The following is a 13,019-nucleotide window of genomic DNA, read 5'->3' as shown; positions in this document are numbered from 1 at the left end:
TTATTTGTTTTATTAGTTCATAGTTGTATATATGTTTATTTCATTTCCACGCTATAGTTCATTGCTAGGGACTAGCAATATCTAAGTTTGGGGGCGTGATAAGTGCTTAAATGTTGCACATTTCAGCACCTAAGTTAGGGTATTTCAGTCTTTGCATCTATCTTAATTTTATGTTTTCGTCCTAATTTATGTTTATGTGTATTTCAGGGCAATAAAGTTAAAATGAGCTAAGAACGGTCCATTAAAGCCTTTTTGGAGTCAAACAAAGACATTCAGAAAAAGTTCAGAAAAAGACAAAAAGAGGTCATAGCCCATTGCTCGTATAGTGTGTTTATTCTTCGAAAGCGGTCAATCTTGGGCCTTTGATGATGTTCCCAAAGATGAAGAAGCAAAACAATTAGCCCGGAGCCAAAATGGAGCTAAATAAGGCTTAAAGGAAATTTCCAACTCTGGGGGGATCGATCCCCTAGGGTAGGGGATCGATCCCCCAGGACTTGGCAACATTATAGGATTTTCTTATTATTTGGGCTTATTTTGTGAACTATTGGGCTTTAATGTGGTTATTACTTAAGGCTCAGTAAACCATTAGTTGAGAGTTAGTTTTTATTTTATTTAGGAGAGAGTTTTATTATTTTTAAATTATAAAGTTTTATTAATTTTTATTTTTCTGTACCGTGATATTACGTTCTCTTTAGGGAAAAAGGAAAAGCTAAGGTTGGAAGAACATTTTACAGAGGCTTTGTCTACAATTGAAGGAAGAAGAAGAAGGAGCCAAAAGATGGAGATGGAGCATGTTGACACCCTGATCATCTTCTTCATGAGCTAGTTCTTCACTTAGGGCTTGGATGAGCCCGAAGTTCATGTAACCCTAACCTTTGTTTTTCTTTTCTTGGGGAATTATTATGTTGTAATTAAATATATGGACTTGTGATTTATTTATATATACATGCTTGATTTGACAAATTAGGGCTTGTATTGATTAATTCTTCTATTGAAATCTCTAAGTTGATTGTATGTCTATATATGATTAATTAGAAATTTTATTCTTCATTAGATGATTGAAAATTAATTCTTCCATTGATTTTATATGAAAATTGCATGTCTATGTGTGATTGATTTAGAATTATACTCTACACTAGATACTTCTTTTAGTTGTGTTTAGTGATTGCCATAGCGTGAGACTTAGTTGATACAATTGTCAATTAATTTGATGGATAAAGGCTTAATCTTGATAGGTTGTTCTACAAATTAGCTTATTGTCATTAGGTAATTATAGTAAAGTAGGCAATTTGTGCTTGATTATGTTAATCCATACTTCTAATTACAATTAGTATTATCCTCTTGATTGATGTGTGCTTTTATCGGATACATTTGTGAATGTGTATGGTGGGTTATGACGTAGTCTTGAATGGGTTCTACACTTTAGTTTAATTGTCATTAGGTAGACAATTCATTCTTGATGTTGATAATCTATGCTTATAATTTTTATTTGTGATGATAATGTGACCACATCTATAATTACACTAATGAATTCCCCATTAATTGAAAGCATAAGGTTAATTGCATGGGCTTAGTGGTGAATCCTAACCCTAAGACTCTCTTCATATCTCTTTAATTCTTAGTTTAATTTAATTTAATTTACTTGCATTGTCATTTCTATTTTCATGCTTTCGATTTCTAGTTTAATCACTTCACTAAAAATCTTTTTCTCTCTCTCTATCTCTCTCTCTCTCTCTCTTGTGCAATCTCATTGGCACTAAAATCAAGTTTAATCCTAACACGTGTTCAATCTCTTGGGTTCGATCCCTACTCACTATATACTTCAGAGTATAAGTGTCTAGCGGTTTTATAAATTATAAAATATAATGCCCACTTGACATTAATTCTAAACCTAAAGTGTTGTGCATTATTTTGTGCACACGCTTGGGTCGTATCACACGTAGTGGGGACATTTTTCAGGTACATGATTCAAGATTTGGAGATTTGCACTTGCCTTGAGTGGTTTGGAGATTTGAAGTTTCTTTTAAAGTGTTCTTGTTCACATGCAAGTATTAGCATGTTTAAGTTTTACTATTGATGTTATAATATTTAGTTAGGTTCAAATATGTCATTTTTGCCTTATGATATGTAAAGTGTACTTAGATACACTATTTGGGACCTATTTGATTTGTATGACATGAGGCCTAGGGCCAAGCATGTTTAATTTTGTGTTTGTATTCATTTGGTATCAAAATTTTGCTTTAAAATGCATTTTTACCAACCCTGGGGGTTTGACATATAAAATCTTTGTAATTGACATGAATAAGGCCTTGAGCCATTGTAATGCACTCATATATTCATATTACACTTGTGGACATATTCACTTGCTCATACCTCCTTCAACTTCAACTCTAAACCTTCATTTTTGAACCAATTTATAAGGGGATTTGAGACTTGGGTTAAGTCTCAACATTTTTGGCATATATCAGGCTTTTCAGAGCTTTCTAAAGTCATTTCAGTTGACCATTTAATCATTTCGGTCAACCAATAGCCTTTGGGAACTTCAATGAACAGTAAAACATGCATTCCAGTAGCTAAATTCGAGTTTCAGGTCCATTTCGGCCGACCGATGGTTCATTTCGGTCGACCGTAGTGATTTTTCTTCACCTTAAGGATTTTAGGAGAGTTGTTGGTCATTTTGGTCAACCAAAATGGTGATTTTGGTCGACCTAAATAGCTTCCATACACAGCACTCTTCAGTTTTGTTTCAGCAGTGTTGTTCTGACTTCAAACGACTATATCTCCTTCATTTCTAACCCAAATGGGGTGATTCTTAAGCCTAAACTCAAGGATTTTGAGTTATTTTTCCAATGGTACCTATCACATTCTTAGATTCCAATCACAGTGGGATTTATTCATATTTTAGTAAGATAGGGTCAGTTTTTGCTTAAACCGGGAAAGGGCATTTTGTGGGATTCTTGCCTAAAGTTCTTAGAACCTCTTGGAAAGTTGTGAAATAATTATATTAGGTTGTATTTCTATTTCTATTGCTTCTCTTCCTTGCTAGGAGAACACCCTTCTCCTAGGTTTTCTTTTAGGTCACACTAACCCTTTACAATAACTAGTAATAGAAATGAAGTGTACAATGAATCTCTCAAAGATAGTAGTACAAAGTTTAGCTCACAACTATAGTAAAGATGAATATATATATGAAGCTCACTATCACTAAAATTGAATGAAATATTAGAGAGGAAATGAAAGCTCAATGAATGCTTCTTTAATGATCTTCAAGGAAGGTAGAAGGCTCTCTCCAATGGTGTATTTAATTCTACAGACCAACCATCTATTTATAGAAATATGAATCTCAATATAGCTGTTAGAGGTGGTTGGGGATCATTAAATGAAAAAATTCCAGTTGCAGTTCAAATTCCCAAAAGGAGCTAGCTCTGTCCAAAAGTAGAAGCGGTTCCCTTTGCCTTGAGAGCTGGCTCTCCATTGCATAGAGCTGGCTCCCAGCCTCTTGATAAGCGCTGAATATTGCATATTCAAGCACCCTTGTTTGCATTAGTAAAGTTCATTAATTGATCATATTTTATATATTAGCTTCATTTGCGTGTTTTTGTTTACTTTCAGGTTGGTTCCCCAAAGATAGTTAAAAATGAGGCTTTGTTGAGTTCTTAAAGAATCCATGTCGTTGCCGAGAACCTTCATTTTTGCCCAAGCCAGTGACCCATTGATCTTATGTTTTCCCTGCAAAAAGCACTACAGAGGATGGTCGTGTCATCGGGCCAAGCAAAAATCAGCTCAAGGAGCAAATACAGTGCTCAAAGGCATTGCGGGTGCCTGCCATGCACTTGTGGGTGCCTACCAATCATGGCAGAAACATTGCGAAAATATGGGGCCCCACTGTACCTTGCGGGCCCCCACAGTGTGCCAGCACTACGCCTCCTTGACACCATGCGGGCGCCCGCCAATCTGTAGAATGCAGGCCACTAACTCCATGATTTTGCTCAAGTTGTCCCCTTTGACCTATTGTGTGGTTCTACAATCTCCTAGGGATGGTGAGCCACGAAATTAGAGTGGTTGGGAGGATATCTTGGATATATAGAAGGCTTGTAAGGTTGTAAAAGGGGATCTCACATGGTAAGGATATTTCTAGTGAGAAAAATATTTGCTCTTAAGAGCTGGGGTTGTGGGTGGTCTCTAGGTGTAAAAATGGAGAGGATGAGCATCTCAACTCCTTCATTCCTTGTTCTTATGGGTAACTAACTCCCTTTCTAGGGAGGTGATAAAGCCCTATCTTGCAATTAAGCATACTCTAATTTTGATTTTAATTTGGGGAATGAAATGTATATGTGGTAGTTTTACAATCTAGAGCACTCATCTTAATGTAATGAAGCTTAATCTTTATAAATGATTATGTTGAAGCTATTTTATTGTCTTAGATTATAGTTTCTCATGATTGTATGGCTTGCATTTTCATAGTGACATGGAAATGAGATTGTGAAATGGGTTTAATGGCGTGTTGTTTGAAAAGCTTGTTAGTCCATAGCTTAGGGCCTCCCTTTGACGAATTAATCTTGATTCTTGACTCCATATGCTATCACCATAGTTATTGAGGGGTTTGATAGTCCCTAGCTTAGTGAGCATGTCATAGCTACACTCTAATTTAGGTAACCCAAGCATGTGGAACTTTAAGGGATTATGCTTAATTCTTGATTCTATGAATTTCTTGAAGATAATGTGGTAATCTTGAATTGCCACATATCATTGCCATGTATCTAGGTTGTTTCCCAAATTAATCATAAGCTAGTATGTTTATAGGGTAAGTGGTGGATTCACTTCTCTAGTCCTCTTTACATATTTTTCCTTTCCTTTTAATCTCTTTTAATTTATTGTTTTATGTACATTTTAATTCCAAGTACCAAGTGACAAACCAAACAAAACTCTACACCTCCTTCATCAAACTAAAAGTGATTTTAAAGACCTTGGTTGCCATAAACTAGCAGTCTTTATGGTTCTACTTACCCCTACGATAGCCTTATTTTACAATGATTTGTGCTATTGCAAAGGGTTGATTATTATTATAATCAGATTGACTCGACCACCTCTTTGAGCCTGCTCCCAATTTTGGGAGCCTGCTATTTTGCTGGAAGATTGATTTTTCATTGAAAAATAGCTACTGGAATGTTGGCAGCCTACTCTATCTTTCATAGAGCCTGCTCCATTGCTATATGAGATTAAAAATGAATTTATTTAAGTCCTATATAAACTTCCTATGATATGTGGCTCATGTGTGAATGTGTTTATGAAATTCATGAGCTGATTTTATGTTCTTTGAAACTCAAATGAGAATGGTTATGTATGATCCTATGATTTTGAGCTTCAAGTAAATATTCAAAAATACCTTAACAATGAAGCCTAACCACTCACCAACCTATCTACCCCTTTTTCTTCATTCTTTCACCATGATCGTTTAGGCTTGATGAAGTCGTGCTTTCTTTCTCTAAAAATGCTTGAATAATCATTGAAGTCCGAATAATGAATGGATATGCCTTTGATCACTTGAATCCGTTGTTTGGAATGCTTGGAATAGACTCTAGCTCATCACTTTGTATCCATTGCTTAAATTAGACTTTATAGCTCATCATCGAATCTATACATCACTTAATGAAAATTTAAGTACTTAAACATCATCAATGTTTTGTAATCATCAAAATATTAGATTAATCTTTTAGATAAAATCCTTAAGGCCAACAAGTTGGACCTTCCATTCAGACAGTGGTCTCAGGTACAGAGGGAAGATGTTTGGTCCTTTGTCTTGTTGTGACATTGTTCTTCGGGATTTTCACCATTCTTGACTTGCAATTCATCCTCGTAGTACGAAGATGTATCACAATTTGTGGAGATATTTTTGGTGGAAAGGCATGGAACGGGATGTTTCCTAGTTCATGGCTAAATGCCTTACTTATAAGCAAGTGAGGACAGAACATCAAGGACCGATGGGTTTATTGCAACCACTACCAGTGGCAGAGTGGAAGTGGGAGCACAGCACTATGGATTTCGAGATGGGACGTCCGAGATCCAAGGCAGAGAATGATGTCGTTTGGGTCATTAATGATAGATTGACTAAGACGGCTCACTTTTTGCCTATGGCAGTGACAGATGACATAGAGAAACTTAGGGGACTGTATGTGGGGCAGATTGTCAATGATGAGCGCTGAAAAGTGCGTATTTAAACCCCTTAAGCTTAGGTATTCTAGAACCTTTATCTATCTTATTTTCCCGTTTTGTATTGATTCTGTGCTATTTCCATTTTCAGGTACTTATCCCCAAAATAATCTAACTCAGCCAAATAATAGCATAATTGAAGCAATTCTGGGATGAATCAAAGAAAGGAGCAATGTAGTGCAAAAAGAAGCAAAGGGTGGAATTTCAGCAACTTCGATCGATCTCAAGAAAAGTTCGATCGATCCAACTTTCATCGATCTCAGCACTTCAAGAAAGATCCAGGCCATGATGTCATCTTCAGAGATCCCAAAAGTTCGATCGATCCAACATCATTCTCTGATCGATCGAACTTTCTTGTCCTTATCCACATGCCAGATCTTATCCAGCTGTATCACCCTACCAACCACTTTTGTCCTTTTCCCAAAAATATCTTCAAAATATCTCAGATTTGTTTTTATCCAAAAAGGCCCCGCCATTGAGGATTGATTTAGCTTTAATTCGATAGATCTCAGCCATGTTCGATCGATCTCACCACAAGTTCGATCGATCGAACTTCCCAAATCCCGAGAAAATTCCAAATTACAGCTCATTAAAAGTTATCTCATATCCAATCTTTAGAGGATTATTGGTGTACGAGCCCAACTCATTTGGGGTGATTTTTGACCTACCTATATAAGGAATATGAGCCACTTTTTGAGAGGACTTAGAGACTTTATACTTTTATACTTAGAGAGGAAGCAAAGGAGATGAGGAGGCTAGAGACACCATTGGAGGGTCTTCATTAAACAATGAGCAGATTTCTTCCATGGAGTTTGCCTTTGAGGGTTGGAGGACATCATCCATGAGTGGCTAGACATCCTTTTGGGGCTATAGTTAGCCCTAAGCATGCTTTCTACTTCTTGATTTATATATTTTTGAGGGGATTTGTATTATGATACATATTTTGACACTTTTATATATATAGATCTTGTTTATTTAATGATTTATATGGTTCAATGCTTCTAATTGATCATTTCATTCTATCCATATGTCTATGTATGCTAGAATAGATGTTCATGTGTTTGTCTTTATTTCTTGTGTTGTTGATGCATGTCTATGTGTATTAATGCTATAGATCTAGAGATTGTCAAGACATAGTACTTAATGGAATGTTCTTGTGGTTTATTTGATGGTTCATACTCATTTCTTGATGGATTGTACCTTTCCCTTAGTCTAATTAGTTTAATTTCATGTCATTAGCTTAATTGTAGTGTAGTTGTAGTTTAGATGTTGAATGGGAGGACAATCTATGCTTGTTCTTTGATGTTCCATACTTATGAAAGCAAGTAACATACATCTCTAACCTTGTGATGTGTTTGGTTGTGAGCTTAAAGAAGGGATTAATGGCTTAATTTGATATGTTGTGCTATCCACCATGTTGATTAGACAATATATGCTTAATTTGTCATCCATGCTTATTGAAACAACCACACACACACTCTTTGTTGCAATTCATGTTTTTCCCCTCATTAATCATTCATTATGGGTGTAGAAAAGTATGCTTAGTGGTGATCTCTAAACCCCAAGATCTCTCTCTCTCTTTTATTCTCCTTATTGCATTATTGTTTACTTTAGTTTAAATTGCATCTTAGTGTAATACAACCACCAACCACTATTTTGATCACTCGACCTACTAACCCTAATCTTGATTCCTCAACCTAATATGACTCACAATCCCTTGGGACGATCCCTACTTGCCCTAGCTATATTTTTAGTAAAAGGTAGTAGTGGAAATTTTAAATGTAAAACTTGGCCACATTCATCATAACTCTACACCGCTATATCTTTTGGTGGTATGCACAAGCCGTATGGATTCGGGAGTGACGACCCCGAGCAACACACCAAGTTTTTGGCGCCGTTACCGGGGATTAATTGAAGGCAGCATCGTATTTGTGGAATCAATTAGGAATTAGTACTCTTTTGATCGTGTCATTACTTTATTTTTATTTCAATTTTTGTTACTCATTGTGTTTATTCTTGTTTGACTAGGAGTATTGAGCTAGGAAGCAAGCAAAGGAGCATCCAAGTAAAGGAGCTAGGCAAGCAAGGAAAAAGGCTAAAATTATTAATAAATTGCTAAGCTAAAAGCAAAAAATTTAGAGTTGTAGTGCTAAAGGACCTTTGTGAGCTTTTTCTTACTCAAACCCTTAGTTAAATCGTCGGCCCGCGTGGAGGCTTGTATTTCAATTCTTAGATAAATCGTGAGCCCACGTGGAGGCAATTTACTTTTCTTGCATATTCTTGATAGCATGGGAGTATGGGAACATTGTATGTGGAAGAAGTTTGTTGATTGTTGATTTATTGTGAAGGAGAAGTGCTTGCTTGTTTTGTTGTGATTCGTATGTTGTTAGAAGTCTTGGGTAGTCCTTGTCAAATCATTCGTTCTAGGCATTCACATGGAAAATCTAGAGGGTAATCTTGGCTACTTAGACCCACGTTTCATTCAAAACCCCCCTCTTAATCAACATGGCCCCGGAGTTTACGCTCCAATTCCTCTAATGGTCCTTTGTGATCATTACAATCTTCATGCATATTATGCACCTACTTGTATTGTGTTGCCTAATTTTGAAGCGAATCAATATGAAATCAAGCCCGAGACTATTCAAATGTGTCCACTCTTTATGGCTTAGATGATGAGGAACCCTACAAACATCTTAATGAATTCTTTGAAAAATGTTCCACCGTAAGATATATAGATGTCTCGGAAGAAGTTCTTAGGCTACTTCTCTTCCCTTTCACACTCAAAAATAAAGTAAAGCATTGGTTCAATACTTCGGGGGCAAATTCAATAACATCTTGGGCACAAATGCAAAATGAATTTTTGAAAAAATTTTACCCCGTAAGTTTGACTAATGTAATACGTGCTTCAATTAGAGAATTTTCTCAAAGGGAAGGGGAGTGGTTACATGAGGCTTAGGAAAGATTGAATGACTTGCTAAGTAAATGTCCACATCGTGGCATTCTGAAATGGCAAGTGGTTCAATATTTTTATAAGAGCCTATCCGACATTCATAAGGACATAGTCGATACATCATGTGAATGATCATATTTTGGAAAACATGAGGATGACATATGGCACCTCTTTGAGAAAATGAGCAAAAACTCATTGCAAAAATATTATACTTCTCGGTTTGACCATAGTTTGAAGGAAAAGAAGAGAGATTTGCAAGTATGTCAAGTAGAGAGTCCATTAGAGATTGTAGCCGAGGTTAAGACTCTTTCTCAAAAACTTGATCAATTCTTGTTGAGTTAAAAATCGGTTATAAAATCACCTTCTTTTCATCATACTTCTCATCTTAGTGAGCCATGCATGACATGTTCAAGTGTTTTACATACCACTTTCGATTGTCCCCATGGACATGCATTCAATGACCACTTTGAACAAGTCAATGCTACATTTGCTCACCCTTACTCAAGTGCATATGTTCCAATGTGGAATGAAAATTTGAATTTCCATCAAGCTAAAAAATTTCAAGGCAAATATATTCCACCTCATAGAAAGGAAGGAGGTTCCCAATGATTTGTTTCTTCTTCATCTCATCAAAGAACCAATCACTTTTCACATCCTCAAATGTATGATTCACAAATTTGCTCTCATTATCCTCATGCACTTTCTAGTAATTCTACATTTGCAGATAAGGTTTTGGTGGCCTTGGGTAGCTTAGAAAGGAATACCAACTTGTTGCATTCCCACTCTCAATCCATATCAAAGCTTGAATCCCAGATTGGGACCATAGCTAATGCATTGAATGTAAGAGAAATCGGTAAATTACCTAGTCAACCCAAGAGGAATCCAAAAGCCCAATTTTGTGTGGAAGCAAACCCTACATCTGGGTGTTCTTCCCAAGCTCAAGTGCAAGCCATCACCACTTTGAGAAGTGATAAACAAGTGGACAATAGGGTTGAACTACCAAAGGAAGATAGTGAATTGGTGCAACCAAAAGTTATCACCAATCCAATTCCCAATTCCACTCCTACTTCCTTGAATGAAAATATTCCTAACCGGAATTCTTAATCATCTCCATCATCTCCTCAAATTGCAAAGTCTTATGAGCTAAAAGCTCCATTCCCTTATACTTTAAAAGAAACTTTGCCTTATGGGAGGCAAGGAGGGAAAATACATGACATGATGGAAGTTTTTAAGTAAGTCAACATAAATCTTCCTCTTTTGGATGCCATTAAGCAAATTCCACCTTATGCAAAATTCTTGAAAGATCTTTGCACATAAAAGAGGAAGAGCAAGGGACCAAGCCCTAAAAAAGTGTTCCTTACGGAGCAAGTGAGCTCCATTATTCAACAAAACACTCCACCTAAGTTCAAAGATCCCGGTGCTCTGACTATTTCTTGTGTAATTGGAAACCATGAAGTTCGTAGAGCCCTTCTTGACTTACGTGCAAGTGTTAATTTGATTCCTTACTCCGTGTATGTCTAACTAGGTTTGAATAAGTTAAAGCCAACCTCGGTGGTGCTTTAATTAGCCGATAGATCCGTCAAAACACCTAGGGGCATGGTTGAGGACATCATCATCAAAGTTGATAAGTTTTACTTCCCGATTTTATAGTTCTTGATACCGAACTGATTGCCAATCCCACCAACCATATCCCAATCATCTTGGGAAGGCCATTCCTTGCCACCGCAAATGCAACCATTAATTGTAGATCCGGGGTTATGGACCTTTCTTTTGGTAATATGATGGTCAAGCTTAATATTTTCAATGCAAGTCGACATCCCATAGATGAAGACGAGTGTTGTCTTATAGATGTGTTGGATGAGGTTGTTGAGGAATCAATTCCAACCATGGTAATGAAACAACCGATTGAGGATAATCTTTCATCCCTTTTATCCAATGATCCTCTTGCTTCTTGTCTTCTTGAAATGTATGAAAATTGTGGGTTTAATGATGAAAAATCAATTAATGAAGTAAGCAATCTTATGGAATCTGTTGCAAGCTTGGATTTTCCATCTTGGAAAACTCCAATAAAACCTCTTCCTCTACTCTCTAGCACTCCACCGGTCTCATCTTTAGTTTCTCCACCAATTCTTGAGCTTAAAACTCTACCTTCTAATCTCAAGTATGCATTCCTAGGACCAAAAAAGACTCTTCCGGTTATCATTTCTTCAAGTCTTGAAAAAGACCAAGAAGATGCTCTCTTAAATGTGCTTAAAGAAAATAAGGAAGCTATGGGATGGAGTGTAGTGGATCTTAAGGGAATTGACCCTTCTATTTATATGCATTGCATACTTATAAAAGAGGATGCAAAACCCTTTAGGGATGCCCAAAGGAGACTTAACCCTAACATAAAGGAGGTAGTCAAAGAGGAAGTAGTCAAGCTCTTAGATGCCGGGATCGTTTACCCAATCTCCGATAGCAAATGGGTGAGTCCAACTCAAATAGTTCCCAAGAAATCAGGGATTACCATGGTTGAGAATGCAAAAGGTGAGGAAATCTCTAAGCGTACCGCCAATTCATGGCGTGTATGCATTGATTACCGTAAATTAAATGCTACCACTAGAAAAGATCACTTCCCTTTGCCATTTGTTGATCAAATTCTAGAAAGATTGGCTGGATAACAGTACTATTGCTTCCTTGATGGCTATTCGGGTTACAATCAAGTAGCCCTTGACCCATTGGACCAAGAGAAAACCACCTTTACTTGTCTATTTGGTACATTTGCTTATAGACAGTTGCCTTTTGGTTTGTGCAATGTCCCCGCCACATTCCAAAGGTGTATGATGTTAATTTTCTTAGACATGGTGGAAGAGTATCTAGAAGTATTCATGGATGATTTTTCTGTCTTTGGGTCTTCATTTGATGCATGCCTCAAAAATTTGGATCTAGTGCTTAAGAGATGCCGTGAAACAAACCTTGTTCTTAGTTGGGAAAATAGCCATTTTATGGTTCAAGAGGGTATCATTTTGGGTCACGTTATCTCAAGGAGGGTGATTGAGGTACATAAAGCGAAAGTGGAGCTTATTGCTGAATTGCCGCCACCTTCAACGGTGAGAGAGGTTCGCTCCTTTCTAGGTCATGCCGGCTTCTATTGTCGATTCATAAAAGACTTTAGCAAAATTGCTCGACCCTTGTGCAATCTCCTTGCCAAGGAAACTCCTTTTGTCTTTAATCAAGCATGTCTCGATGCTTTTCACAAATTGCGTGATTTATTGTTATCTGCTCCTACCATACAACCTCCCAATTGGTCATTACCATTTGAAATTATGTGTGATGCTTCTGATTATGCCATGGGAGCTGTTTTGGGCCAAAGAATAGGAAAGCTTCCTTGTGCCATATACTATGCAAGTAAAACTTTCTCGGGAGCTCAATCAAATTACTCCACTACCGAGAAAGAATTACTTGCCGTAGTGTATGCTCTTGATAAATTTCGATCCTATCTTTTAGGTTCTAAGGTTGTTGTTTACTCCAATCATGCTGCCTTGAGAGATCTTTTGACAAAGAGAGAAACAAAACCTAGATTGATTAGATGGATTTTGCTTCTTCAGGAATTTGATTTTGAAATCAAGGACAAGAAAGGCACCGAGAATGTGGTTGCCAATCATCTCTCTAGGTTATCGATAGAACCTTTCCCTAATCCACCAATTCGTGATTCTTTTCCGGATGAACAACTTTTTCAAGTTTTTAATGGACAAATGCCTTGGTTTGCTGACATTGTGAATTATTTGGTAATTGGCAAACTTCCAACTTCTTGGTCAAAGAACAAAAAGAATCGTTTCTTTGCCAACATCCGAAATTACTATTGGGAAGATCCTATCTT

The sequence above is a fragment of the Cornus florida genome, unplaced genomic scaffold, assembly GCF_030987335.1.
Source record: "Cornus florida cultivar Cherokee Brave unplaced genomic scaffold, ASM3098733v1 CherokeeBrave_3.0.0_Hap2_Chr09, whole genome shotgun sequence".
NCBI lineage: Eukaryota > Viridiplantae > Streptophyta > Magnoliopsida > Cornales > Cornaceae > Cornus > Cornus florida.
The sequence above is the reverse complement of the archived record's forward strand: the minus strand, read 5'-3'. Positions refer to the sequence as shown.